The sequence below is a fragment of the Canis aureus genome, chromosome 2 (assembly GCF_053574225.1).
Source record: "Canis aureus isolate CA01 chromosome 2, VMU_Caureus_v.1.0, whole genome shotgun sequence".
NCBI lineage: Eukaryota > Metazoa > Chordata > Mammalia > Carnivora > Canidae > Canis > Canis aureus.
Window position 1 is genome coordinate 68,184,042 of NC_135612.1, and position 26,741 is coordinate 68,210,782.

Below are 26,741 nucleotides of genomic sequence, written 5' to 3' on the forward strand. Positions count from 1 at the left end.
TCTGCCTCTCTCTCTCTTTCTCTCTCTCTCTGTGTGTCTCATGTATAAATAAATAAAATCCTTAAAAAAAATAGTAATAAATGAAAAAAAATTAAAGAAAAAAAGAGAAGTTCATCAAAGAGGCAAATTCATGAAAACCAGGGCTGGGACAGAAATGCCATGAGGAAGAGCCTCAAATTCTCTTTTGCTTTTAGAATACAACGCAAACTCTTTAAAGCTATAAGGACCTTGCTTGATTTTACCTCTACCTGTTACTTACTCCTCATCTCATTCCACTCTCCTTGTGTTCCAAGACCCTCTAACACTTCCCTGAGCACTCACCCCATCCCAGAGCTTATCCCCTCAGTACCCAAGACTGGAAGTGTTCTTCCTATAGCAGCTCATGCCAGGACGGATTCCTCCTCACTATCTCATCAATTCATCAGAGAGGGAGCACCTGTGGGGCTCAGTGATTAGGCATCTACCTTTCACTCAAGTTGCAATCCTGGGGTCCTAGGATCGAGTCCCACATGGGGCTTCCTGGAGGGAGCCTGCTTCTTCCTCTGCCTATGTCTTTGCCTCTCTCTCTGTGTCTCTCATGAATAAATAAAATTTAAAAAATTCACCAGAGAGGACTTTGTTCATCTCTTAACCTAAATTTGTCCCCTCATTCCAACCACAGGATTCGGTTTGTTCTCCTCATATCTCTCCCTACAGAATATCACCAATGTTACTTTATTTTTTAAAATTTTTAAAATATTTTTATTGGAGTTCGATTTGCCAACATATAGTGTAACACTCAGTGCTCATTCCGTCCAGTGCCCCCCTCAGTGCCCTTAAAAATAGTAGCTAACACGCGTTGAGCACTTACTATGTACCAGGCACTAATGTTTAGTAGTAATTAAAATTTAATCTTCCTAAGGACTTTAAGATATGGGGATATTATTATTCCCTTTTAAGATATGAGAGGAAACAGACACAGAGAGGTTCAGCAACTCACCCAAGGTAACACAGAAAAAGGGGACCCAGGACTCAAACCCAATTCTCTGGCTAGACTGTCTTGCTATCCTGTCAGTGCCGCTTCTGTCTCCCCCACCAGAAGGGAAGTTCCCAGGGGCAGAGACCCCTCCTGTCTTCACTGCTGCATCTCGGGCAGCTGGAACAATGTGTGGCACGTACTCTGTGCTCAGATGTTTATTGCAGAGATGATAAAGGGAGAAGGGGAGATCTCAGAACATGTCAGAAGAAGGAACTTGAGAGCTAGGTCTGAGGAGTCACTGTGAGACTCACACAGCAGATCAAAGGAAGGAAAACATCTTTCTGGATTCAGGGCTCCGTGCTTAGTTAATGTGTGGTGTTACCTAAATCCTTTCCTTGAGCCAAGTCTTATTTCCCTGGTTGTCATAAATCTTGTAGTTTACATCAAGCACGAAGCACACAGCAGGTCCTCAGGATGTGGCAGGGGCTGTGATGGAAAGGCAGAAGGGGGAAGAAGAGGGAGGAAACAGGGAGGAAGAAAAGACAAACAGGGAGATCAGCTTATTGTATTGAACCTACATATTGTTTTAACCACTATAAATTGCTATATGAATGTTCAATGGGCAACCTCTTAACTCTCAGGTTCTTTGGTCTGTTGGAAAGAACATGCATTTGGAGTCAATTATTCTTACACTTTTTTTTTTTTTTTTTAGATTTAATTTATTTATTTGAGAGAGAGAGAACAAGCAGGGGGAGCAGCCAGCAGAGGGAGATGGAGAAGCAGGCTCTCTGCTGATAAGGGAGTCCAGCGTTGGTCTCTGTCCCTTAGATCATGAGCTGAGCCAAAGGCAGATGTTTAACTGACTGAGCCACCCAGGGGCCCCTATTCTTAAACTTTTGTTAGTGCTTTATAACCAGTGGTGTGCCAGTACATGTTTAGTCATTGGCTCTTAGGCTAGGAGATGGGGCTGATTTGTAGCAATCATTGATCTACATGTCATAAATAATTTCACTGTGGCTGACTTCAAGTGACCAATGTGGCACTCTTGAATAGGGAGTGGCCTCTCACAAGCTAGTCTGAGCTGGCTCCAGTACACTATGTTACCTTCCACCATGTGACCTTGCAGAACTAATATCTCTAAAACTCAATTTCATGCCCAACAAATAGTATCTGTCTGTCTCCAGATCTGGGATTACTGGACAATATTAAATGTGACAGTTCAGGGAAATATCAAACACAGTGCCTGGCACATAGCAGGAAACAATGAATATTGGCCCCTTCCTTTTAAAGATAATCTGAGATTAAAAATCCAAAAAGTAGGGGATCCCTGGGTGGCTCAGCGGTTTAGCGCCTGCCTTCTGCCCAGGGCCTGATCCTGGAGTCCTGGGATCCAGTCCCACATCGGGCTCCCTGCATGGAGCCTGCTTCTCCCTCTGCCTGTGTCCCTGCCTCTCTCTCTCTGTCTCTCTCTGTCTCTCTCTGTGTGTCTCTCATGAATAAATGAATAAAATCTTTTAAAAAAAATCCAAAAAGTTTCCTCAAGTTTATGTTACTATGGAGAGAACTGGGAAGAGAATCCAGATCTTAGGAGAAACAATATTTATCTTATTCTTCCACTTTCTTTTTCATTCTGTCTATAATGATCTTATCTACACATTTTTCCTTGGCTCTCATTTCCTCTGACTAGAGCTAGACAGTCAATTGCAGAAAGGATAAAATAAATGAGAAGTAATAACTATGGCCTTGGTACCACATTTACTTTATAAATAAAATGAATCTTTCAGAACATTTTGTCTGATGAAATGACATAGATGGGACCCTAAAGCCAGATTTGGAAAATCTTAAATATACAGATTGAACAATTTTAATAAAAAGTGGCAAACCCTTTGATTTATTAGAGAAGTTGTTAACCAACTGACAAACGCATACGTATATGCACACATACATATGTTCGTATCTTACATAAATGTATTCATGTACATGCATATTAGACTACATTTTTATTCATAAATTTGTAGGTAATTTCGAGCAGGGATACTCAGAAATAAATAGTTTATTGATTTGCTTTTTTATCCATTTAATTTTTATCTCCTTAATTATTCATGCATCCAATCTTCGTGGGATATTTGCCACGTGTCAGACTCTGCTAGGCAAGAAAGCGTACCAAAATCATTTCTAGGGGTCTCGTGCACTGTAGGAGTTAACCGACTCCTGGCTAGATAGACATATACAGAGATAGTTACAATGCAAGTAAGGACAAAACACATGAAAAAAAAAAAGGGGGGGGGGTAGATGCACAAAGCTTGCCATCTTCAATTCTATAAAGTAATGATCTTGCAGAAAATGGGGTGGATGGAAGCATTTTCATTTAGTTAGCTTTACCTTTTACTTATATATACGTGTATTGAAGGATAGAAACAAAAACGGACTGCAAATAACTCAGCATAGGATTGTCTGAGATCACATCTCTGAGTAGTCCGTCCTGAATCATCCAAGACTCAAGCCTTCTTGGATTCAGGGTCTACCTGCACCCACGAGGTAATACACTTAACTGCCTGTAGATGGCAGACTTCGCTCATTGTTCCGATGGATTTCACCCACACCTGTTGGATGTTAAACTTTGGGCCACAGCAGTCTAAACCTCTGCCTCACGCTGCTCCACAAATGTAGAGCTACATTATTTACTTGCTTGGTCCACCTTAAAACCTTGCGATGCGACACATTTTTCATGTCAGGGAGTTTTTAATGTACCTAGGAATTTTGGGGGGGTGGTGGGTACAGCTCATAAATGAGTAAGTAGGCAGGGTTTCAACTTGAAAGACTTTTGATCTTCGGATGTAAATAAGAAATTATTTAAGAAAAAAGTCAATACTGTGGAAAAACCAGGTAAATTAAAAATAGAGGCCACTAACCCTGAGTATAAACATGCCTGCGAAGCATACACTCTCTTTCCAACAGCCCACACCTGTTTCTTCTCTGAAGTTCTGGCAATCTGTTAGCACCTTGGCCCAAGGGCTAGAATTATTTCAATGAAGCAAGCGTTTACTGGCTTCCTTCTATTTGCAGGATACTGCATTCAGTGATAAGAAAACATACAGCTGAATAAGCACAAAACTTGGCCTTTGAAACTCATAATTTTGGGGAGGAAACTAATAATAACGTAGCTAGAACATCACAAATTCAAGAAAGGTACTCTAGGGGTTCAGGGGTAGAGGGTATCACACCTAATAACAGTGGAAGAGATATTTGTGAAAACATGGAATTAGAATTAGCTGTGAGATTATTTACAGAGCCTTCACAGGCAGCTCTAAAGAGAAAGCATTACAAACATTTGAATCAGTTTGGACAAAATCATATTTAGCAAGCTCTTTGAAGGCAAAAAATTGTCCTATTAAGTAGAATTGAATTTGGATTTTGTGGCCAATGAATCCGTATAACCCCAAAATAAACATGTATATTATCTGCTATTTATTCTGTATCTTGAAATAATTATATATTTATATACCACACTAAAATATACCTATCTGGCAACTTTATAGTTTTTAATATATGCTTATTATAAAAAATCTATAAACTTTGGGGAAAATAATTAGGCAGTAATAAAAATAACCTGTAATCCTACCTCCCTGATAAAGCTTTTCCTAATATTTCAGTGTTAAATAAAACTTAATGATTAAATAAACATTCTAAGAGTGTGATGTCTACATTTATTAAAAGCTTCTAGCTCGAGACTGAAATTATCAGCACATAAGGCCAGTCATGAGCACAATGACATTTTCCTGCCTTGTTAAAAATTATAAGGAATCGATGAGAATGATTTTCATTTTGAAACTAGAAAAAATAACGAATGCATTTTTTTTTCCAGTAAGGTCCCAGTGTTGGGTTTTGTCTATAAAAGATTTGAGTTTAAATCTAAGCTAAGATGAATCATTTATTGGGTTGTTGCTTTTCTTCCTGAGACTGTTTCCTTTTCAGTAAAGTGATATCATAATACCTACCTTCACTTGTGAGATTCAACGGAAGTTGTGTGGTAGACCTGACACATAGCAGGTGCTTATGAAATGTAACTTCCTTCTTCACTATGTAGGGTAAGCCTGTTTTCTTTTACTCCCTGAGGCTTTCTGAGAAAAATCACTCTAGTCTGGAATTATTCAGCTTTGGTGCTATTGACATCAGGGTCAGATAAATTTCTGATACAGGGGCTGTAGGAATCTGCAGGATGTTTATCAGGATCCCTGTCCTGTACCCAAGAGATGCCAGTGGCAACTCCCCAGTTGTGGCAACCAAAAATGTCTTCAGAAATTGTCCAATGTTTCTGGGAGGTACAAATCACTGCTTATTGAGAATCACTGCCCCAGTGTTTTAATTGATAGAGATGGATGGGGAACGTCTCTCTGTCTCTAATACACTTGTGCCATACACCATGGCCAACAGCTGCAACTCTGGCTGAGTGCTTTTAAACCCTGCCTTCCCGGGTCACCTGGGTGGCTCGGTGGTAGAGTGTCTACCTTTGGCTCAGATCCTGATCCTGGGGGGTTCCCAGGATCTAGTCCCTCATCAGTCCCTCATCCTCTGCAGGGAACCTGCTTCTCCCTCTGTGTCTCTGCCTCTCCCTGTGTCTTTTATGAATAGATAAATAAAGCCTTTAAAAAAACAAACAAACAAATCCTGCCTTCCTAAGCTTCACAGAACTACAACACACATTGTGACCCTTTCCTGCCCTTTCCTGCATCACCTAGCTCCTAAGAAGTCTTGTATACAAAAGTTTGTGTTTTAATTTTTTAATGTGTTTTAAAGATGTATTTATTTTACAGAAAGAGAGACAGAGGGAGAGGGAGAGCAAATGAGCTGGAGGAGGGGCAGAAGGAGAGAGAGAATCTCAAGCAGACTCTCCAGTGAGTGACATGAGGGTGGGGCAGGAGGAGGGAGCTCAATCTCATGACTCAGCCAAAATCAAAAGTCAGATGCTTAACTGACTGAGCCACCTAGGAGCCTCCATAGTTGGCATGTTAGCATCTTTTTCTTCCAGACAGCTCATAGGATCCATAATCTTCTATGTTGCCATAGGTTCATTATCTGGTTTGCCATGGGTGAATGCTTCACCCACTGAATCACAGTCCCCCCATCTGCATGCATGATATACCCAAATACACTTCTGTTTTGGCTCCCCTTAGCAATCAGGTTTTCCACTGGCACTGCCATGGACCACAGACCACTTGGCTGAAACCGTGACTTTTTTCATAATTTGGTGTCATCTTAATCTCCCAGGAACCTGGCTCACAGGTCCATATACCCAGTGACTGACCTAGATGCTATATGTATAAAACTCTTCAGAAGAGGGGTTGTGTTGCTTGAATAGGATGATGGTGGATTCTCTATGAAATGATGACAATGAAGTGGCACTGAGATTTGAGCTAGACTCTGCTATTCATACTTGTCTTTTACTTCTTTTCTCTACGTCAATTATTTTTGTCTGCCATTTTGTACTTTTGCAGAATGTGCACAATCAACAGTTTCTTCATGTATTTAGGTGCTTTAAGGGCATTGAGCAGTCTGTCATGTCGTTGGCTATAAGAGCTCCACCTGCATGCAAGGGCATGCGGCTCTCTGCACAAACCCTAACCACCATTCCTTTTTTCCTTCCTGACACTACCATGAGTTTCACGCCCAGCTAGGCTATTGTTTAAAAGGAATAACCACTGAGAAGCACCTCATCTCTAACTCTTTGAAGTTATCCAGTTGTTACAAAGAACAGATGTGACAGGATGAGGTGTTTAGTGCAACAGAGGAAAGTACCGTAAGAGTATCCTCACTTGCAAATTATCATTGAGCCATGGCTGAGATAAAAATTGTAACTGCAGCAGCTATGAGGTAAGATACAAAAACTACCTAACCTGTGCAGTGTCTAAGTTCCTTCAGGTGATGAGGTCATGGGACCCTGAATAAGAGCTGCTTTATGTTATCAGTGCTAGGGCTTTCTCATTACCAGCAACAAGAGAGAAGATGAAGTTCTATCTGATAAGCGGTAACTAGTGGAAATGTCTTATACAGATAAAGGCAGCCAGAAGAAAGGTAAAAATCTCAAGATGGGTTCAAATGGGCATGTATTTATACAAGATAAAAATTGATAATAATACACCCCTTAACCTCACATTGGCTTTACATTCTTCTCTCAATTTGAGCCTTCTTCCAGTTCAGTCACCAACCCTATTCTATATGGTGACATTATCAAAGAGAAAGGCTTCATCAGATCTCCACCATGATCTTCACCCTTGGTCCTAGATTTTCATATCATTTCTAATTTTTGTAGAATCCAGATGTTTTGGTGGGTTTGTTTACATGTCCAGATGTAACCCAGTCTTATTATAGATCCCACGCATGAAGTTGAGCTGAATATTAGTCAATCATTGGACATCTGTGATTTCAGCTCTTCCCCCCTCTGAAGTCTCTAAAGAATGTCAGCATTTAATAAATATTCTGCTTACTTTGTGTTTAAGCCTGTGGAAGAATATTGTCTCAAATGATCTCATATTAAAGTACTCCACTGCCAAAGTTTGCACACCTGTGTATGGGAGAAGAATGAAAAGCCAATGCAGAGTCAAGGAGCTTATTATTAGCAATTTGAATCTTATATAAACATACTGATTTGAAGCCTGTGTGTACACCTGGTATATGTGTGTGTGTGTGTGTGTGTGTGTGTGTGTGTGTACACATGGGCATGTGGTAGAAGGAATGTAGAAGTTACAAGTTACAGGGTGTTATGAATTAAAGGATGAAGGATCTTCTTAGGTTGGGTGTCCCTAGTCACAGAATGTGAGACAAAGATTTTAATGCAAGTGGTGGGTTGGGATTGGATGATCCCAATTTGGGTGATCTCAGCCAACTCTGGTAGGCAACAGGGGAAATAAGACAGAATAAGAAAGAAGGTTGTCTTATTCCACATCCTCTGAAAAGCAGACATCAAGGCAGGGTTACATGTATAAGCATTTCATTGGGGGAAAATATCTAAGAGAAAATGAGTAAAGACTAGGAGAAGTTTGGAGATTTGTCAGATTTCAGTGGAGGTTTGAAGGACAAGGAAGGAAGAAGGTTGGGCAGGAGCACCTTAGACTGCTAAGAAAAATTTGGTGAGACCTGCATGGAGCCTTTGAGTCCTCGGAACTTATCAGAGAAATATAGCACCTGCTTCAGTGTCCCCATCTGTCAGACACTGGCTGAGAGCAGTCCACGAGAAGCGTGGTCTTGGTGCAAATGTGGTATTGGATTTAAGAATGCAACAGCTGGGTCTCTCCATCAGTTACTTCCCTGAAGTCAGAGATCTGACAGGTGCATTCTCAAAACCATCACAGAAGCCAATTCCAGGTGCAGATGCTCTTAAAGAGTGTGCTACTGACATGGGCATTGGGGCGCAATCTTGCTCAGGACCTCTGATGCCGGAGGAGGACAGACTTAGATGTTGTCCTACCTGAGGGCTGAGGAAGCTGAGATACTTATCTCCCAGGTGCCACGTGGAATTACTTGAGGACTGGTCCCGGGAGCATCAACCACCTGGCACCTCCTGCTTGCCCCATGCTCAGCCAGAGAAAGCCCCCAGGCAGAGAAGCACAGATGCTCAAGTGGGAGGCCATTGGCACACATGGAATGGAAACCACCAAGGGGGTATGGCCGAGCACCAACAGAATCCGTTACAGTGAGCTAAGGAAAAAGGAAAGCAAATTCTCCTGAATGCTAATTATTTGTTCTTCAGCCTCTCTAGGTTTCCCAGGATTTGAGGGTAGTCAAGTAGCATTTTCTTACTGTTTATGATTTCCCTCTGAGACTATCATTGCTTTAGGCAAATGTATTCATGTGAAGAATCATTTTTCTCCATGTCTGAGCCTGTAATAAATGTCAACCCTTTTTTGGCAACTGCAGCTAATGCTGCAGACCTACCATTACTGAAATTGAAATTACATATGTTAGGACCCCAGATCAATTTATTTCAAGGGACATCCAAGATCACTCTGGACAGGCAATGAAATCTCTCCACCTCTGTGGCTCTGAGCCTCTTTCTGGAAAATGAAGATGGGATTTTTTTTTTTTTACTTGCTTTTCTTTTTCTTCTCAATTCTTGGATGAAACACATAATGCAAATGAATCGTTAGCCTTATTAATTCCCTTCCAACCTGGCATCCTCTCTAAAATACTTCATAAAACCAGGTACCCAGGAAACGAAGTTTGAGGTCTTTAAAGTTTGTTCAGTGGAGCCTCTAAGCTGTCTAATAAATAGTCCTTACATTTACTTACGAATCATTGGCTGTTGGAGCAGAGAGTAAAGCAACATCACAGGCAAGGCTTCATTTTACAGGCAAGGAAAATGAACGCCACAGAAGGAAGGACTTCTGCAAAGAGATTCATCAGGTTGGTGGCAGAGCTAAGACCAGAAATAAGGTTGCCTAAAACTCAGTCTAATATTTTTCAGTAGAATTTAATAACTATAAATTGAATAAAAATCAAGTAATAAGAAACGGGACTTACATTTTAAATTCTGGTATAAAGAATTTTTGTGCATTGTCTCATATAAGGAGACCTCTAATCGTATATAATCAGTCATGTAGGAGGCAGTGCAGCAATCTGGTTAAGACCAGAGGGCCTCCGGCATCAGAATGCTTGGACTCAAATTATAGCTCCGGTGTATATTACCTGTTGGCCCTGAGTGATCTCTCCATGCCATCTTGTTTTCCTTGGTAAGTCATACCACCTTTCTCAGTATTGTTAAAAAGATTGCATGAGATTATACAAGCAGCATTCTTAGGTGGTGTCTAGACCACAGGAAATACTCAGTGACTGTGAGGTAGTAAAGTGCCATCTTTACAATAGTCCTTTAGGGTAGGTTTCCTGAATCTCATTGTCCCAACAAGGAAAAAGAAACCTATCAAGGTGCCACATTAGCAAGGGGAGCAAGGGGAAGAGCTGCCCTTCAAACTCTAGTGTCTGACCTGCAGCTTTAACGGAGTCACCACCCTACTTCTCTTTTTAATGGCAGATACTCATGCAATGATGATATGTATCAATCATTTCACTTCAAATGTGTTTCTCATCCCATTTGGCAAATCACATCACTCTTCTCGGAAGCAATGTCTCTGTCACCCCGGGGCTTAGTGATTTTCCTTAACATGCTCAGTGCTGGTCTCATCACATACTCTTCTTCCTTGAATTGTTCATGGTCATGGACCAAGGACAGTATTACTCATTTTTGGGGAAAAAAATCATGTACAAATTTCAACCTGGTGATATGAATCCTTATCAAGAGTATTTAAGACAATTTTTTTTTTTTGCCCCTTTTTACATGCTCTATGAAATGGTTGCCTCTACTTTCTCCTCTGCTTCTGGCTTTATAGAGTATAGTTCACACCTTTGTAAGTCTGTTAATGCCCCTGGATTTTAGACCCTGCCTTTAAAGAGCTCATAACTTAGGAGAAAAATATTGGAAGCATATGCAGATATCTATAATGAGGCAACTAGCAGTTGACTAGGACAAGATATAGACTATAAGATGGAGAATAATAAAATACAACTTGTAGTGTGAGTTTTAAAGATTAGAACTACAATAGGTGGCTGAGTCAGTGAAGTATCTGCCTTCAGCTCAGGTCCTGGGATTGGGTTCCGAGTCAGGCTCCCTGCTCCACCAGGAGTCTGCTTCCTCCTCTTCCTCTGTCCCCCCCCCCCCCAATCATTCTCTGTTGCTCTCTCTCAAAATAAATAAATAAAATCATTTAAAAAATAAAGATTAGAGCTACAAATTGTAGAATATCACTGCTGTGGCTGAACCAAAATATACAACTGTCCTAAAACTTGTAACAGAAGGAAATTAAGCCGTAAGACAATATATAAAAGATGGAGCACAGGCATGCACGGTTAACTAAAGCAGAATATGGTTCCTGGAATGGCTAGACATCAGGGCAACATTTTGGAATAGATTAATATACTTAGAAAATGATGCCAATAAAAATGGGGTTGGACGTGCCTGTTAGTATAGAAAGAGAAGAATCAGAGGAGTTTATGTTAGCAGTGTCCAATTAATTGGATATATTGACCCAATTGTTCTTGATCTTGAGATTCTTCTCAGTCCTTGTTTCTATGCTTACCAAAGGGCATTAAGGAGATATTGTTTTGATGATAAACACTTTGGTTGTTCCCAGTCTCCAACAGTGTTTCTTCATGGTTACTTGGAATAATTTCGAGCTGTGATTTGGAGTCCCACTTCTATTGGCTACATAAAAAGAAAAGACTCGGGAAAGATCTGAACAAACATCTCTGGCCCACAAGATGACTATATTTCTTATTGTGCGTTGATAAATTGATACTTTGATGACACATCAGTTTTGTATTTGTTTACTTAGCGAGTCATTTTTTCAGTGTTTTGTCATTACTGGGTGCCAGTAAAACAGTATCTGGTCCCTTAAGTAGAGTCAGAGCCAGTGAACATCTCTCTTAGAAGCCACTTTACCATTACCAGTTTCATGTCTGTCTGTTTGTGACAGGTACACTTTAAAGGCAAAAATTATTATTTTACGAGTTGCACCAGTGTTTCTTTGAGGGAAACAACTAACTGTATCAGGCAAATACCATGATGATCACATCAAGGTTGATGTTGGAGGGATGGTGTGGAAGAAATGAAATGAACAGAAATTTCTGATGCAAGGAGGTAAAAGAGGCATGACAGAATGAAGGAACAGAAAGCCAAAGGACCCTTATTAAGTTGGAAAAAAGTCAGGATGCCTGGGTGGCTTAGTGGTTAAGTGTCTGCCTTCAGCCCAGGGTGTGATCCTGGAGTCCCGAGATCGAGTCCCACATCAGGCTTCCTGCATGGATCCTGTTTCTCCCTCTGCCTCGTTCTCTCTCATGAATAAATAAATAAAATCTTAAAAAAAGATGGAAGAAAGTCAAATCCCTGTCTGTCACACATTGCCAGTGTAATTTATATATTCCACTACTACATTACCAGCAACACATTAGAAGTTCTGTCAATTTTCTGCTCAAGGGGGAGACTCGTGTAGATTTTTTTGGATAGCTATGTTACTGCAAACACTGTTGTTACACCTAAGAGAGCTATGTGCCAGGTCTATTCTGACATGTGCCTGAACAGAGACACCATCTACAAGGTGGTCCACAAACTGAATTAATTCAGAGGAGACAGCAACCGAGAATAAGTCATCCTCCCAACCCCCGAATCCCTGAATGTTTGAGAAGGTTGATTTCTCTGTTGCTTTTGAATCTGAAAGCACAGGCCATTTCTATTGATATTTGCATGTCATAGTTATTAACATCACAGGAATTAATAGAAAGGAGGGATCATTTTATATTGGGGCAATCAAAGAACGTTTCATAGATGATGTGGCAGCCAAGGAGGACTTTGAGGCATAAGCTGTATCCTGATGAGCTAAATCGATGCTAAATAGGGGATGTCACCTAGTGGTTAAACAGGTGTTATCTCCTGGTTAAATAGGGGAGGTGGGAAGATGAATTATGTAGAAAGGAGGTTGTGAGGGTTTGTGAAAGTAAAAGTTGTGTGGTAGTTGTTGAGCAGAACATCCGATTGGAGGGATGTATATAACGTCCGTATCTCTCTGTGCACAGGAAGGATGGCTAACCATGCAAGCATGTGACAATCAGAGGTCCTGGGGCCTTGCCATCTCCTGAAAAGTCATTCACCAGGCATGAAATAGAGCCTGTGATTCACTGGGCAGCTATAAATGCAGAATCCAGGTAGTGCATCTGAAGTCAGGGACAAGGAAAAAGCAAACATGAGTCCCTCTGGGGCTACTTAGAAGTGCCAATGGAAGATGGGCCAATGCTATTGATGCTGCAAACCCTGGCTGCCAGCCCATCTCTGATTTTAGTGACATTCTGATGGACAGATCCGTGTGCTCTGACTGCATCCCACCCCAAACAGACATAGTAAGATTCCGTTTTTCTGCTGCAGGCATTTCTTTTTCCCAAAGGCTACTTAGCTCTTTATCTAGAGCGGTGCAAAAAGGTGGGGAAATAAATACCTTCCAGGAATGTCCCACTATTGAGGAATGGAAATTAGAGGTAGATGCCCCTGCTTTAGGTTTCAGACTTAATGCTGACACTTAATTCTAGTAGGTTGTAAAGAAAGTCCCCATGAGCACTGAGGCCCAGCTGTTCACCAGAGTAGCCTGCTTTATAATGCACCTTCCTCTGCTTGACCTACCTTCCCCATTCCCTCACTCCTGTTTTCAGAATTATTTCCCAAATAAACCTGCTTCCAAATCCTTGTCTAAGACTTTGTAGTATGAAATTTGTCGATTAGAAAATAAGTTGAGAGGACTGGGTGCCTTGGAGATACAGGTAGGTAAAAACTAGAATATTCTTTTTCCTAACTGAGTCATGGCACTTAAGGAAAGAGTTCGCTCTTGTAGGAGTCAGGGGGAATGGGTCTGTATTAATAAGTTGGAACCAGGACGCAAGTGTTCTAGATCCCTAGACTAAGACTTTTGGCATTTAAACCATGGAGAACTACTAAGATTTGGGAGGCCCAGAAGTCACAGGATAAAATCAAATTTATAGTGGGGAGGTTAGTATGCCTAGAGTAGAGAGATGAATTTAGTTAAGACCCCGGCTACAGACAGAGAGACCTCTGCTGGGTTAATCAAAAACAGATAATGCTTTCCATATTTTTCTGCAGTTTAAATTTTATGTAACTTTTAGATATTTATATTCTATATTTGTATTCTTAGGGAAAATGATAGGTTTTCCGTGTGTATCTATCGTATGTGAGTATCCTTGTGATTCTCTTCCTGACACCATGAATTCTCAATAAGCCTTTGACTCTTGGGCCTCAAGATCTAACAGCTAATTTGAGGAGAAAGCATCTGAAAACCTGCTCAGATCTTCCTGGCTCAGTAGAAACCAGGCATACTAGTTACTTGATGAAAAGTGAAGATTGGCCTCTTCTTTGGAGGATTTGCCTTCACAAGGTGAAATTGCATGAAAATAGGAAATGTTTTATTTCAGAATGGCTGAATACAATATCAATATTTATCTTGGAGGTTGTTGGCATCCCATTAAAAAAGGTTCAAGTGCAATTTGGAGAGATGCATTTGGTGGGCTTGCAAGGAAAATCGGCTTTCCATTGAATTCAGAAGGCAGTTTGTAATGAAATTCTAAATTGAGTGAAATTGGTCCAATCTAAAAACCCAGAAAAGAAATTTAAGTCTTTTTAGAAGACCTTAGTCAAGTTTCAAATCAATGGGAGCCGATATATTATCTGAGGCATATAATGAAAACCAAATTTTCACCAGGCTCCAACAGGCCTGTGCCATTAGAATTTTTGAGCTTTAGCAGAACCTGCAAGCAGAGGCACAGAAATAAATAGAAAGTCAGGAACGGATGTCACCAAAAATTAGTTTAGAGAATTTTTATTGTCCTGCACTCCCTTTGGCCTGGCATTCAAAGCCCCCCATGTGTTATCTTCAGCACAGGTTTATGACTTTGTATGAGAGGATTTTAAATGGAATCCTTTTTCTGCTTCTGTTTCTCTCTGAAGCTCCCCAAAACCAAGAACACAACCGAGGCCAGTGTCAAGTGTTCAGCCATTCCAAAACTGATTTCTAGTCCCTTAGCTCTCAAGATCTATCTTTGAGGGGCCAATGGAGATCATTTCCTTAAAGATGCTCACCAGTTCCAGAGAAATTTCCCTCCTTCATGCTTTTTTCTCACTTCAAGTCAAATGAACAAGGATTTAAAAGAACCTTTTGCAAAACTAAAATCTGAGGGCTACAGTAGATTGATGTGTGATTCATACACTTGAGAAATCTACATGTGACAGGTGATGGCTGTGGTCCAAAGAAGTACAGCAGAGCATGAAAGAGACCTGGTTCTAGAAAAAACTAACAATACTTCCACTCACAGCATGGAGACAAGAAGCGCAAATTCCCCAAGTCGGTCCCTAGGAGAGATGGCAAGCACACCCACTCCTGCTTTCACTCCTGTGTCCCATTTAGTTGTCTTATTGCAGACACTGTAACATAGATAGGTCTTTGATTCAAAGTGGTGACATATGAAAAGTGGATCTTATAATCCTAGGGTCATAGAAAGATGTCTTTGAGGACTTGCAAGAAGTGAATGAAAACCATGACCACATTCAGAATACATGTGTATTACCTATCTATTCTTATCAAAATGAATTGCTAGTGTTTCCAGTATGGAAGAAATTCAAGGCAGTAACCTCCACTAAGTGACCATTTGATCTCCTCAAAGAATGGTGCCACTTGCAGACCAAGAGTTGAGCTCTGTTGCTGTCAGGTTAGACTGTGGCAGTGGCAGCAGCTAGATCACTTTTGGTTAATGGGACCTCATGCATATCCTTCATCTTTGCTGTCATGGCCTGTTCACTTACATTGTAATTCTGTTAGAAATGAGGAGGCCAAGGATAGAAGCTGGTTTACACCAACTCGCCAAGGCATTTTTTTCTCTTTGATTGGTCAGGGTCCCTTTTGTGATGAATGAGCACTAGTGGAAATTAACAAATAAATATCTTCTCACTTGATGTCCTTCTTGATATCCTTGCCTTCTCATACCCCACACCTCTTTGTTACTGATCTTCCAGCCTTTCTCCTTCCACACTTCTTCCAGCCAGCCAGGACACTTACCACTGCCCAAGTTCCATATATAAGCTGACTTCAGGGAACTTCCCTTTCAATACAAAGTGGATAATCAAATCTCTCTGCCAATTGGGAGAAATTTCTCTTGCAATCATCTATCAAGGCTATCCATTAGTAGGCTATAGTTAAGGTGAAATCCACTATAAGCTTATATTCACGTACTGAGCCTTCAGGGTTCTGATGGCTCATATTGACATGCACTTCATTTCACTGGGTCACACAGATGCATGCTGCTTTGGGAAGGACATGACCTTAGACAAGACAAGTTCTCAGTTCTCTATAGAAGACTCTGAAGGAAATAGCAGGAGGAGACTCTTTCCTAACCAGATTCTTCAAAACTGGGCAATAAATCCTTCATGAATGTGATCTGGACAATGTATCTCCATGTTGACCATTGTTTACTCCTTGTATCCTCCAGATGAATTTATCCATGTACATTGAGGAAATGGGTTTTTGTAGGATTCTGGTGGAGCTCTATTCTTGAGGGGAGCTTGTAAGATGAATGATGGAAGGATAAACATTACTCATCCAGCTGCAGTTGGTCTCAGGGCTGCAACTGTTATTTATCATCTCTCCACTGCATCATCCTTTCTAAGTTCCCTTTCCTCTTGGCCACTCCTACTCTTGGTCTTGATAGATGGCTTACAGAAGCAGACTCTCATCCTTGAGGGACCAGACCCTCTGGTCATGACGTCTTTTTCAGTTAGAGGTTTCTCTGTCTATCCTTTTACCATCACAACTGGAAAGGGGATACCAAGAGGCACCCAGGTGGGTCACCAGGATTCCACATGGGATCCTCCCTCCTTGCATGAAAGCATGGGCCATTCCAGAAGTTGTATTCTTTACCTGTTGCCTCACACATATTCACAAATATCTGTGCAATGAGTAAAGATCTTCATGTATTTATTAATATAGTGTCTACTTGTAATTCACTCTTGTACCCCATTTCCAGGAAGTGAACTAATTAGTTATTGCTAAATGTATAACTTAGGAGAGTTTTCACTAATTACAGTATAAGAAAAAGTATAATATAAACCATGGCTTGAAAGTTTCCCACTAGTTCCCAAAAGCTATGTTTTCTCATTCCCCTTTAGTTTCAGATCAATTTGTGCGAAAATGTTGCTCAGTCAATTATCTTTACTTGTATCCCATGACTCATTAAAATGAAACTTCTGCTTATAAGACTATCTGAGACTATTTTGCTGAAGTCTTTTAGAATGGCTAGTGTGAGCTACAGCTCTATTCAATTAACCCATTGAACACTATATAATTACTCTTTTATTATCTCATTGATTAGATCTTGGGATTAAAAACAATAAATAAAATATAATCTCTTCTCTTGTGGAGTGCAGCCTCTGCAAGAGGCTTAAATAGGGGCTATTGTAGAGAATGCAGAAAGTACAGAGAGAATCCTAAGGGGAAAGTTATAAACTAAAGCAGATGAAGCTAAGGAGCTGAGTGGTTAAGGAAGGAAGCATTCATAGAGAGTAAGCAAACTGATCTGGAGATGAAGACCAGTGTGAAAAGAATATCCCAGGCAGAGTGATGGTTCAGAGGCTTTTAGAAGGATGTAGCACAGAACTACCAGGGAATGCTGAGTTGTTTGATGTTGTGTGTCCAGAAAAACAGCACAGATCATGAAACGTATTCAGTGACACACTGAAAAATCGTGGATTACAGTGAGGGACAATAGTCCTTCAAGGTTTTTTTCTTTTAGATATATCATTTTAGTGAAAATATGGGCTATGAATTGGAATGGAAGATTATGGAAGTCAGGAGACACAGAGTGAAAAAAAAAAGAGTAAAATTGAATACTCATCTGTTGAAATTGTATTATTGTTTCAGGGACTGAAAGCAGAAAGAAGGCCATACCTTTCCTTGCTTTGGTTTCCTTGGGGTTCTATAGTTCAACTGCTCTACCAAGAAAGAGATGAACCAGTCCTGGTCATGGGAGGGTACCAACATGTGCAAAATATCTACTCTGGGAGGCCCTATGCCAGATATTAAATATTTGGTAACACATGTAATTCTTTCACCAATGCATTGAAGAAATATAATTATCTCCATTTGACAGAATAGGGTAGATTTTTTTGATAGAATGAGGCTAAATTTGGAACAGACCTACATCCATCAGCTGTACATCTAAAACATGCTTCCGCTACTTCACAATTGTGTGATTTAGGGCATATTACTTGAAGTTGATGATCTTTAAATTTACTTATTTCTAGAATGGGGAACATGCTTTATTCTAGCAGTAATGTTGAACATATGAGAGAAGGTAGATATGAGAGAAGGTAGATAAACTTCTCCCAGTGCCTGCAAATCACTAGTTAATCAGTAAGTGGGATATTACATTTCACATTTGATCAGGATGTACAGTGGCGCCATTGACTGTGATGAGGAGACAGGCTGAGGTACAAGAGTGAGAGACATGGCTGAATTTTTAATTTGGGCAGTACTGATTTAACAGGCCCAGGAGACATTGAAGGAAGGGCTGGTGCTGTCATGGTCCACAGCACTTCTTGAGGGTTTTTGTGGAGTGTGGTTTTCAGCACACTGAGAATTCCTTCCCTCAAGAGTCTGGAAGAGGAGTTTCTCCAGCATCATTGGAACTTGTTCCTCTTCAAGCAGGCAGGGTCTTAGAAGTTGATATATTTAATGTCTATGGGGGCAACCTTCAACCAGTGAGAGGTGAGAGTTGTGGATACAGGTGCCAACTGTCCCAAGCTCTGGTGGGATCATTCTGAGGTTGTTCCATACATATTACAGAGAGTCTTCAATAGGATGAAATGCCCATACCAACAATGATGCCCAACTCTTCATTAACACTGCATTCCTTGCCTCATTTTGGCAATTCTTTTGTGCTTCCTATAACCCCCCACCACTACCACCACCACCAAAAGTGATCTGTACCTAAGTTGTGGCTTCAAGATTAATTTAGAGAGAATCCAAACTAGGACATATATCCAAATGAAAATAGCTGTTGGTTTACAACATATACCTAATTGTTAGCTCAGTTCTGGATATATAAGTGGCATGCAGTGAATGATTTCTGAATAACCAAATTGATGAATCTACTGACAATAGATTTTAAAATTAAGTTTAAGTTATAGAGTATAAATGAAAATTGAAAGTTTGGATTTGGATGGGCTTACTACAAAAGAAAATATTGAATAGTAAGAATACTGGGACAGAATTTGGATAAGCATCAACTTTTCACTGTTGTAAAATATACATAACATTTACAGGTTTAACCATTTTTAAGTACATAACTCTGGTATTAAATAGATTCACAATGTTGTGCAACCATCACCACCACCCATCTCCAAAACATTTTCATGTTCCCATTACTGAAAACTGAAATTCTGTTCCCATTAAACACTAACTCCCTATTTCTCTCTCCCCAACCCTTGGCAACCTTTTAAACACCAACTCCGATTTATTTGTTTATTTATTTATTTATTTATTTATTTATTTATTTATTTATTTATTTATATTAAATTTGCTAACATATAGTACATACTTAGCTTCAGGTGTAGTTTTCAATAATTCATCAGTTGCATATAACTGTGCTCATCCAGTGCTCATCACATCACCTGTCTTTCTTAAATGCCAACTTTTAATGATCAGCTGTAGAAAGACTGACCAACTCAATAGAGTAGAAGGTGTTCACAAAAGAATAGCAAATGAAAGCTATTTCTTGAAATTCAGAGGAGATAGTTTTAAGAAAGGAAAAATGGCTCATGCAATTTGATGCTGCTTAGAGATCAAGTTTGGTAAGATATAAAATACATCTATTAGATTTGGAGTGGAGATATGTGTGGAGTAGTGAACACAGAACCATGGTTATAGTGGACAAAGGAGAAAATTGGACACAGAGTGAGTCCAGTGAGCCTATCCTGGTCTTCTATCTTTTTTACTCCACAAGCAGTTACTGAGTGTCCAAGTTCTATTATACATTGTACTTAAATTGCTGAAATGGTGTAATATCTTTTCACATGAGAGTTCAGGATCCAGAACTCTCTCAGAAATTTTAGCTAATTAACCTAAGTCTGATGCTCTATTATGTACTAGGCTCTATACTAGGCTCTATACTGAGTTATATGTTATCCATTTTTTTAAATTAGGTACTTCTATCATAATTTTATGGATAAGGGAGAGGGAGATCTGTGAAATTAAGAGAAACTAATTTTCCTGTGGCATTTTATTTTTTTATTTTTTATTTTTTATTTTTTATTTTTTTTCCTGTGGCATTTTAATACTACATGTAGATGGTGCAATCAAAGTGGGTTTAAAGTCTGATGCTCTTGTCACTATTTTGGTAGGTGCATAGCTTAGGAAGTTGTGCTGCCCTGCAAAATCTGGATAATTAAGGATTAGAAAAGGGAAGATTATGGGCTAAGTAAATGTATGGGGTTTAGGCATATTTTGACTCCAAGTGACAAAGCCACACATTTATGTATGACTCGCTGCCCTCTATCAAAAGCATGACTGAAAAAAAAAAAAAAAGCATGATTGTTCAAAATGCAATTGGTACCAAGCTCAGGTTTAATTTTCTCTTGAGTACTAATAGCACTAATGTGGGGGTAGTCTCAGGAGTATCCTCCTCTGCGTGGGCTTCTCTGAAGCCCGTATCTCCCCTTGGGCAAGGGAGTTCCCATTGCCTCTTGCCTCTATAAGTGAGTTTAAACATTTTCCATTGCAGTTTACAGAAACTGAATTCAGATTGACTAAAACTAAACTTAATTTCATTTAGATTAAAATTGACTCCATTAAAAAGAAAAGTCAAGAGATTGACTAAATTAAAACACGACTTCATAAAAACATTCCAACAGCATCTTTGGAACTTGGTCTTCCTTTGCTAGCTCAACTCCTGTTTGCAAGATATTGCTTTCATTCTTAAGTGGAGTCGCTCCATGTGGTGCCAAGAGGGCTCCCTATAGATCAAAGCTTACATTCGATCACACTCAATAACTGTAGAGGCAAGATTTCACTTTTCTCTTAGTCACAGTCCAAATGCCAGAACTGGTCATGAAAGTCCTTGCTTAGGTCATCTGCACATCAAGGGGATAAGGCTCTGGGGGAGTCTTGCCTGGACCAAAGGTATCAAGAGTGGAGGGGATGGGATGGGGTGGATCTCCAAAGAAAGTATGAGAAAGAGTATTGGAGGCTTTAAAGACAAAACCTTAGATGTATTTTCAGAGCATTCATCACAACGTATTTCAATTTTCTATCTCCTTCACTTAAGTCAAGCTTCGCATGTTACATTGGTGTATCTCTTTATCAAGCTTCTATCCAACATATATCAATTGGGCATCTAATGTATACTAGGAGCTATACTAAATCCTTAGGACAGTGATGAATAAGTTAAACAAACAGGTCCTCTAGATTCATACAACTTATAGTCTTTTACAGACATAGACATGGTAAATGAGTGATAAATTTTATGAAAGCAGAAATATAAGGTTCTAAGGATTTCAAAAAGCCTAGAATTGGAGAGCTTTAACTAGTCCAGGAGGTCAGGAAGCTCTCTCCAGTAAGGAATAGATGCAGATATACTTATAGATAATAGATATAGATAGATCTTAATAGATGATCCCTGAATGAGAAAATAGATACTTTAGGCACTATTTTAAATGGTTATAGTAATATCCCATGATGTGAGTAATTTCATTTTGCAAAAGACCTCCACATTGTATATAGAGTTCTCATACACTATGCATATATGCATGCACACCCACACATACCCACCCCCGCACACCCCAAATATGTATCTACCATCCCTTACATATGTGTTTTGAGGAAATGTAAAAGATCAATGAGACAAGAGTATACCCAGCAGGTCAGACTGGGTCTTGATGAGACTAGAAAAGTGAGCAGGGATCATCTCATGAAGGATCATGTTGCTTAGCTAATGGTTTGAAATTCCAGGAGCCCTTGGAAGGCTTAAGTTAGCAGACTAAAGCTTCACCCGTTGGAGAGGTCATCTGGCTACAATGCAGAGAATGTATTGTAGCAGAGTGCATATTAGGAGTGGAAACAATGAAATTGAGTAGTCTCTCAATAGACTCCCTGTAATGAATGAATAAATAGCCACTTTAACTGTATCATCCTCTTTGGGTTATAAAAAACTAACATATTCAGTTACTTAGGGTTTTTACTTTGTGATACACCTTCACATGTATCTGCTCACTTTCTTTAGGTGGGTATTGTGAAGAAACAGAGCCTAACTGGTTTATCAAAGCCATAAGACCAGTAATGCCTAGGTCCCTGACTTTCTCATCTAGGATCCTGGGCATGAGATCTGTCACTTGCCCTCATCTTTGTATGGAGGAGTCAGCAGCTTGAAAGAACAGAGTGTGGGACTCCCTCCACCATTGATTTGCAGTGCAGCCTTCGTAAATTGTGTCCCTAGATTTTTTTGCCCCCGCTCACGTGTAAAAGGGGGTGCTAATAAAATTTTCTGTCTTTCACTCAGCAGGATAATCATGCTAATCAGATGAGAAACTGTGTGTGCGGTGCTTTGTGAGTTTACTCATTCATTAAAATTTATTAAGTGCCTATTATACACCAGGAACTGAACCACATATTGGGGACATACATCCAAATGATACATAATCTCTTACTTTGGTTAACAAAAGAAAGGAAAACAATGATTAAGATACAGTGCATGAGTTGTTACAAAGGTTATGCAAAGGATGCTATGGTAGGGCCCATGTGGAGGAGTCCTTAGGCCACTTGAGGTGAGGCCTGATCAGAAAGAAATGCCTAAAGGAAGGAATACTCACAATTAATTTTGAATGCAGCACTCCAAGTGTTTAGTTATTAGTTGGAATTTTCAGTTATTCTTGTTATTATGAATTGATGTTAAAACATGTACTATTAATTTTCTTGTTATTAACAACATGAAAGGGAACTATGAAAGAGCCTGTTTAGATTATTTCAGCACGTAGATATGGTGGAACTTCCTGGGAATGAGTCTTCCTTCTCCTACACAGATGGCTCCCAGCAAGAGGGCAAATTTCTTTCCAGTGGGAACCACAGTGCAGCAGCTGGCAATTCTGATACTTGCATAACTGTCAATTTTTACCCCAAATCTGCTTCCTCTGTGTACATGCTATAAATCACCTGGATTTTATTAGGAAGGCATTATGCTTCTTAACAAGGTAACACCTTCAGGAGGTGAGACTGTTTGCCTGTGCCACGAGTAAATGACATTTAAAAAAAAATTAGATGCTACTGTGGTGGGATCGAATAGATTGAAATACAGGGCAGCAAGCTCTTTCCTTCTTTTATAAACAAAACCTTGTTTTTTATGACTCTTCCACTTGTATCTGAGCACTGAGAGATTCTAAACTTGAAATCATTGAATGTATAATATAAGTGATATATTCTACTTCAAAGAGAAGTTTAAATATGTTTTCTTGCCCTCCTGTCCTCTTCTGCCTTTCTTTTCTTCCCCTTTTCTCTTTCTTTTCCTTTCCTTCCTTCCATTCTCTCTCTCTTTTTTTCATGCTAGAGCTTATAACTATGTGGACAAATTAGGGAAAAACTTGGATTAAAAGAAACTATTGGAATATGATGAAATGAACAAAAAAGTACTTTTAGAAATTGATGCACACTGAATTTAAAGCTAGGGGACTTACCTAAAGACTCCATCAAAACAGTGTTAGAACTAATAAACATATTCAGTAAAATCAAAGGATACCAAATCAATATACAAAAATCAGTTTCATTTCTATACACCAATAATAAACTATCAGAGAGAGAAATTAAGAAATCAATTCCATTTACAATTGCAACAAATAAAACCTATGAGTAAATTTAACCAAGGAATTAAAGATCTATACGTTGAAAGCTATAAGATATTGTTGAAATAAATTGGAGAAGACACAAATAAATGGAAAGATATTCCATGCTCAAGGTTTGGAAGAATTAATATTGTTTAAATGCCCATACTACCCACAGCAATCTACAGATTCAGATCTATCCCTGTCAAAATTCCAGTGGCATTTTCCCCCCTAGAAATAGAACAAGCCATCCTAAAATTTGTATGAAACCATAAAAGACCCCAAAGAGTCTAAGCAATCTTGAAAAAGAGAAACACTCTCTGACTTCAAAGTATATTACATAGCTATAATAACCAAAACAACGTGGTATTGGGATTAAAAAGAGATACATCCATCAATGGAACAGAATTAAGAGCCCAGAAATAAACCCAAGCATAAATAACCCATTAATTTACAACAAAGGAACCAAGAATAAACAATGAGGATAGGCTAGCATCTTTAATAAATGCTGTTGGGAAAACTGGACAGTCACATGTAAAACAATGAAACTTGATCACTATCTTACACCACCCACAAAAATTAACTCAAAATGGATTGAAGACTAGAATATAAGACCTGAAACCACAAAACTCTTAAAACATAGGGGATAAAATACTTAAAATTGGTCTTGGCAATTATCTTTTTTTCAATTTAACACCATCATCAAAGACAACAAAAGCAAAAATAAAGAAATGTGACTACATCAAACTCAAAAAGCTTCTGTACAGCAAAGAAAACCATCAACAAAGTAAAAAGACAACCTACAGAATAGAAAAAGATATTTTCAATTTGAATATCAGATAAGAATATATAAAGAACTCAGACAACTTAATAACAAAAGAAATCAAACGATCCCATTAAAAAATGGGCAGAGGAACAGAGTAGACATTTCTCCAAAGAAGACTTTCAAATGGCCAACAGGTACATGAAAAGATGTTCAGTGTCACTCATCACCAGGGAAATGCAAATCAAAACCACAATGAGATACCACCTCACAATTGCTAGAACAGCTATCCACAAAAGCAAAGAGATAAGAAGCATCAGTGAGGATGCAGAGAAAGGGGGAACACGTATGTGCTGTTAGTGGGACACCATAGAAATCAATATTGAGTCACTCAAAAAATTTAAAAATAGAACTACCATATGATCCAGCAGCCCTACTTCTGGGTATATGGCCAAAGGAAATAAAAGCTGAGTATCAAAGATACATTTGCACTCCCACATTCATTGCAAGCCTACATGTGGAAATGACCTAAGTGTCCATCAATGGATGAATGAATAAATAAGGTGTGAAATATATATTACACACACACACACACACACACACACACACGGAGGAATATTATTCAGCTTTTAGAAAGAAAGAAATTCTGTCATTTGCCACAACATGGTTGGATCTTAAAGGCATTAATCTAAGTGAGCTAAGCTGGACAGAGAAAGAGAAATACTGCACAGCATCAATTACATGTGGAACCTTAAAAAAAAAAAAAGTTGAATTCCAGAAACAGAGTAGAAAAGTGGTTTCCAATGGCAAGAGGTTAGAGAAAATAGGGAGAAATTGGGTAAAGGGTATATATATTTTCAGCTGTAAGATGAACAAAGCCTAAGATTTAATGTATCACATGGTGACTATAGTTGATAATACTATACTGTGTAATTAAAATTTGCTAAGAAAGTAGAATTTAAATGTTGTCACTAAAAAAAAAAAAAGAAAGAAAGAAAGCAGATTTTTGAGGTGGTGAATATGTTAATTAACTATATAGCAAGGGAAAATCCTTTCACAAGGTATATGGATATAAAATCACCATGATGCACACTTTAAATATCTTACAATTTTATATGTCAATTATGCTTCAATAAAGCTGAAATTAAAAAAAAAGTTAAAGGGTTTCAGAATGAGGGAGATAGTGAGAAAATTGCTGTAGATTAATTTGCTTTAATTTTATTTATTTATTTTTTTAGAGCAGGGTCAGGGAGGGGCAGAGGCAGGGAGGGAGAGGGAGAGCATCTCAAGCAGCCTCTCCACTAATCACAGAGCCCAGCGTAGGGATCTATCTCATGACCCTGAGATCACGATCTGAGCTGAAATCACTGGTTGGGCACTTAACCGACTGAGCCAACCCAGGAGCCCCTGCTCTCTCTCTCTCTCTCTCTCTCTCTCTCTCTCTTAATGCTAAAATGACAACCATGATGATAATTATGAAGGTGATGATTATTAAAACAACTAAAATTTTATAAGGTTTTATATATAATAAAGCAGTGATAGAGAAACAAGAATGTGGGATGTGTCTATTACAACAGTTATTCTTTGAATGTCTCTTTCTAATATCTCAATATAAAACAATTTTCACTCACCTCAGTTTTTTAGATAACTCTAGAAAGAGTGAACTGTTAGAGACTGAGCATTCTGTTATTTATTACTACCTTTAGAAAACATGTTTAGCCAAGTCTAAGAGCATCTTCCTTTCTAAATAAAAATATATTAAATATTTAATCCCTCATGAATATGTGCTTCTCAAGCAGCATGTGTTTTATAATTTGAATTTAGTAAAAGCCATCTTCCCTCAAATAGTTATACCACGGTGACTATAGAAATCGCTTTAATATTATACACAGTTGTATGCTTTAAATTATAACAAAATCCACAGGATGGGCAGTAGCAAAATATTACTTGGGGTAGATATTAGTTAGAGTAGGCATCTACACAAAAATCACAAAGTCACTATTGAAAATCAGGCTCAGAAAGCTAGTAGTCTAAATTAAAATTTTAGACCTATAAACTGCAAAAAGAGGTATGGAGTGAATCTCAGCTATCAGAATTACTAAGAAGATAGAAAATATTCTCAAGAGTGTAAAGAAGCATATGTCTTTTTATTTCAATAATGCAAAACAAAGTAAATAAAATAACTCTGGTTTATGTCCAACTTTAGGGATAAACCTTTGACAAAATGGAAGATAGAATAATGTTTAGAGAACAAAAAAAATGTCATACATTTATATAATGCAAAAGTCAATGAGCAGTTGGAAGAAGATGGGAGGCAAGAAAAGAGTGTGGTCATGTTTTCATGTAAATAAAGAAGGGAAGCTCCAAAGACAACATAAAATTGATGACTGTGTAAAGAAGTGGAGAGAAGTAGCTATAAAAATGGCAAAAGAATAGAGAGGAAAAAAAATAGCTAAATTCTCACCAATTATGGCCAAAGCCAACAAATAATATCTTAAAAAAAAAAAAAAAAAAAGCAGTCATGATATTATAGAAGTGGCCCCTAGAGGACAAAAGAAAAA

At 38.9% G+C, this 26,741-nt stretch overlaps 1 long non-coding RNA gene across 1 annotated transcript in view; it reads right to left on the reverse strand.

The window, feature by feature from the left end:
- Positions 1–9,343, reverse strand: part of LOC144290927 (uncharacterized) — a 182,526-nt gene extending 173,183 nt beyond the window's left edge. Inside the window, exon 1 of the long non-coding RNA XR_013358405.1 lies at positions 9,245–9,343. This is a non-coding gene — a long non-coding RNA (uncharacterized LOC144290927). The remainder of the gene's footprint in view (positions 1–9,244) is intronic.
- Between the last annotated feature and the right edge of the window lie 17,398 nt (positions 9,344–26,741).